Source organism: Schistocerca cancellata, chromosome 4, assembly GCF_023864275.1.
Source record: "Schistocerca cancellata isolate TAMUIC-IGC-003103 chromosome 4, iqSchCanc2.1, whole genome shotgun sequence".
In the NCBI taxonomy this organism is placed as follows: domain Eukaryota; kingdom Metazoa; phylum Arthropoda; class Insecta; order Orthoptera; family Acrididae; genus Schistocerca; species Schistocerca cancellata.
Genome location: NC_064629.1, coordinates 207,824,400 through 207,829,074, shown reverse-complemented (window position 1 = coordinate 207,829,074; position 4,675 = coordinate 207,824,400). Strand labels below are relative to the sequence as shown.

Genomic DNA, 4,675 nt, shown 5'->3' with positions numbered 1-4,675 from the left:
AAGGTTAGAGCAACAAAATTTTTGATTATTACAGAGATGGCGTTAATAACAACAAAATTATGCTTTTGTTACGTAGATGCATGCTGCGCAGAAGCGTAACTAAATTGTAACCTATATCTACGGAATAATTTTGTTCAAATTGATTTTTCATACTTTTGATGCCTATGTTTCGTTTAAGCGTATCTATCATAAATTTCTTTGTTTTGAAATGGTCATCGCTAGCTATTTTCTCCCAAGTTACTGGACACGTATAAAGAGAATGCTCCTTCAAATCAACGTAAACAAGTAGACGGCAGCAAACAACTCGGCCTATTCCTGCTGAAACTGATTCGTGCGAATTACATTCTACAACTACTACCACAACAGGAAACATCACGGCGGTGCACAGCGTGGTATTAGACGATTGTTGTTTGAAAACATTTGAAATCTCTTTAGGCATGTCATTAGAAACTTTATGGTACGTTCTAAGGCAATGACGTTCTTGAATGTTGACCAAAGTCAAATGTAAATACGAAATTCTCAGCAATATTTCAACCGTTTTAAAAAGCGGTCAAGGTGTTTTGTACAGCAGTTGCCACTATGGGTGAGAGACATGGAAAGAAGACGGAAGATTAGGCTTCAACATACTGTCGAAGGACACGATTGGGAAGGGAGCTGAAGGAAACAGGCCTTGCCTACCTAACTTAGATCTCGACGACTGGATGGCTGGATGACGAGTAGAGTGTCATACAACTGCGCCACCCTGTTTGGCCATAAGAGATAGGTTCACAATTTCTGCCAGAAAAGAAGCACCTTTCAAAGCAGGTGCGCTAAGTCTGTAGCTTGTGATTTCTGGATAAAAAGAGGTTCTCCTTGCTGATTACTTTTCAGACACCAATAAAATTATTAGGAGAGTCTGTTGGAGCAACGAGATTAAGAAATACGGGATAACAAACTCGACTGGGAAAAACTCTTTCATCAGGACGCTGCATATCATCACAAAGGTGCGTAGGCGCTGGATAAAGGTAGGGATTCCCACATACAAAAAGATTTGTTACTGGAAATGTTTTGAGAAAAAAGATGTAATAACAGTAGTACACCATCTGATCAACAGTATCCAGACACATATTAGTGGACACTGATATGGAATACGTCCATCCTTCGCCTTTGTGCCGACTTGAACTCCGCTGAGGACACTTTCAGTGACGTGTCTAAATGTCTGTGGAGGGATGCCAGACCATTCTTCTTCAGAAGCCGAAACCAGTGAAGGTACTGATGTTGGACGCTGGGGCTTGGAGAGAAATCGACCCTCTCATTCATCCCAAAAGTGTTCCATTGGATTTAGGTCGACACAGTAGGCATGTCAGTCCATTTCAAGAATGTTATTGTCCACAAACCATTGCCTCACCGAACCTGCTTTATCATAGCATGCAAACGACCACCGTCTCCGAACTATTTCTCGACTGAATGCAGCACACATTGCCTTAAGATGTGTTCATACCCTTCCGTATGTAAAGTTTACTTAAGAGCAATAAGGTGACCATACCCTAACCACGAAGAACACCCCGATACCGTACCACAAACTCCTCTTTAGTTCACTGCTGGCACAACACATGATTGTCCATGGCTTCACCATACCCAAATCCTACCATCGGTGTGTATAGCGTGAATCAGTACGCCAAATCACTCGTTTCGACTACCGAGTGGCGTCATTCTTTAGGCCACATCAAGCTCTGCTTAGCGTTGACTACAGAAATTTGTGGCTTAGGAAAGTTGCTCGACCATTATACCTCATTCTTTTTAACTCCCTAATCACAGTCATTGTGCTAACTGGGCTGCTAGTAGCATCTTGATACTCACGAGTCATTTCCTCCGCTAATTTAACGTGATTTTTTACAACCACCCTCCGAGATGCTCGGCGGTCCTTATCCATCAGTACATGAATTCTGCCTGGACTTGGTTTAGCTGCGGTTGTTCCTTCAAGTTCCTACTTGACTCTCCTATCACTGACAATCGACATGGGCAGCTTTAGAATGGTTGAAATGTACCTGGTGAACTTGTTACTAGTGACATCCAATGACTACCGTAGTCTACGTTCTAAGTCATTGAGCTCCCGTGCCCAACCCATTCTCCTGTTATTGCTTCTCTACTGACAACACAACACTCCACACACACTTTTACACTGGCGGTTACGCCTCTCGTAACATCCAGAGGTCAACTCCGCATTACGCAGGGTGTCTGGATACGTCTGTGCCGGCCGGAGTGGCCGAGCGGTTCTAGGCGCTACAGTCTGGAACCGCCCAACCGCTACGTCGCAGGTTCGAATCCTGCCTCGGGCATGGATGTGTGTGGTGCCCTTAGGTTAGTTAGGTTTAAGTAGTTCTAAGTTCCAGGGGATTGATGACCTCAGAAGATAAGTCCCATAGTGCTCAGAGCCATTTGAACCATTTGATATGTCTGTAGTGTAGCTGAATATTTGGCAGAACATCCAGAATCTCGCAGCAGTGGGGGAATCTACTCAGTGAAAAATAGTTGTCTTCGAGGAAATATTAGAGCCTTTTCATTCAAATGACACAGGTCTCGCTTAACCCGAGAACGGTCCACCTAGTCGTCGTACGTTACTTTACAATGTAGCGATATGATATAAAACCAATCTGTATAACCACAATCATATATCAACACATGTGTTATCTCGTGCAGACGTATTTTTTTGAAATGTCGTTCACGAGCGTAGTCAGTTAATTCGACGGAAACACACACACACACACACAAACACACACACGCCGGCCGGTGTGGCCGTGCGGTTCTAGGCGCAATAGTCTGGAGCCGAGCGACCGCTACGGTCGCAAGTTCGAATCCTGCCTCGGGCATGGATGTGTATGATGTCCTTAGGTTAGTTAGGTTCAATTAGTTCTAAGTTCTAGGCGACTGATGACCTCAGAAGTTAAGTCGCATAGTGCTCAGAGCCATTTGAACACACACACACACACACACACACACACACACACAAGCCTCAAATAACTGCAACTTTGGATGGTTCTGCAGTGCACTAATTTCATGAATTTATTTTTAATTTCCTTTGTTCTATGAGAGGCAATGGCCTTGCCGCAGTGGTTCCACCGGTCCCTGTGAGATCACCGAAGTTAAGCGCTGTCGGGCGTGGTCGGCACTTGGATGGGTGACCATCCGGGCCACCACGCGCTGTTGCCATTTTTCGGGGTGCACTCAGCCTCGTGATGCCAATTGAGGAGCTACTCGACAGAATAGTAGCGGCTTCGGTCCAGAATACCATCATAACGACCGGGAGAGCGGTGTGCTGACCCCACGCCCCTCCTATCTGCATCCTCAACTGAGGATGAAACGGCGGTCGGATGGTACCGGTAGGCCACTCGTGGCCTGAAGACGGAGTGCTAAGTTGGTTCTATGACAGGAAAATTTCTACCGTGGGTAACTGCTGCTACAAAACAATTCCCACGACATACATGGAGCCAGAAGGTAACAAATTTACAATTGGCTTTCAGAAAACAGTTTTATACTTTTTAGCACTGTTACTCAATTTATCGATATTCTCTTCAAACAACTTACGGGAATGCAGTCGGGTGACGTCGTCAACAACCGCCGATATTTTGACAGGAGCATAGCCTGCCATTTTCGAGGCAAAACTGCAGTAAGTAAGCGCTGTGCAAGCGTATTTACAAACTCGGTTTTCACAGAAACTCTGTAACGATAACACACGCTGTAAAATCTAGCGTCGACACAAACCAAAGCTGACCGACGTCAGAAATTATCGATAGTGAAATTAATAATCAACGAATGAGGTACTATAAACTCTGTCCCTCTGTTTTTTGACATGTGAGAGAGCAGGGTTCCATGCAGAGCTCTGCATGGAATCCTGCTCTCTCATTTGTCAAGTAAGAGGTACAGAATTTATACTACCTCACTCGTTGATTGTTAATTTCCCTACGGATAATCTCTGACGTCGGTCATTTTTGATTTGTGATTGCGCTAGTGTTTACGGTGTGTGTGTGCTATTTTTACGGAGTTTCTGCGAAAACCGAAGTTTTAAATTGGCTTGCACAGAACTTACTTGTTACAGTTTTGCGTAGAAAATGGCAGGCTATGCTCTTGTCGAAATATCGGCGCTTGTCGACCACGTCACCCGGCTGTATTCCCCTAAGTTATTTGAACATTCTATACTCCAGGAGAAATTATTGTCTCATGTCGATACTCTGCTCGTTCTTGGCTTATAGCTTTCGGAGGATTCGTGCTATGGGTGTCGCAGTTTTTCAACTTGTGGCAGTTTGTTAAACAACGTCACGTGGCTCATTTCACATTTTCTCCAACAAAATTCTTATACATCACAGCAACCGAATCTCGTCTTATGTTCGAGTAGAAGATTAGAATTTAAGGTCACGTCGAAATACCGGCCATTGTAGCAGAGCACTGCCCCTGTTGGTAAAGTATGGAAGCTTTACAAGAAACCAATGAGACATTCGACTACATAGGCGAGGAAAGCCGCTGAACATCTGAATCAGGATGGCTGCGAGCTATCTTTTTTTCCACGATCCATCGATCATCTTCACGATACCTCGTTGTGATGGGGGATTAGAAAATGGTTTACAAAAATGATATGTATTCTCAGCAAAAATTTGGTTACATTTTAACCAATTAAGTGTGTGCTTTAACTTGAATTTAA

The 4,675-nt window shown here is 44.1% G+C and overlaps 1 pseudogene; it reads left to right on the top strand.

Moving 5' to 3' along the window:
* The first annotated feature begins 3,071 nt into the window (after positions 1-3,071).
* Positions 3,072-3,189, top strand: LOC126186078 (5S ribosomal RNA; annotated as a pseudogene).
* The last annotated feature ends 1,486 nt before the right edge of the window (positions 3,190-4,675 follow it).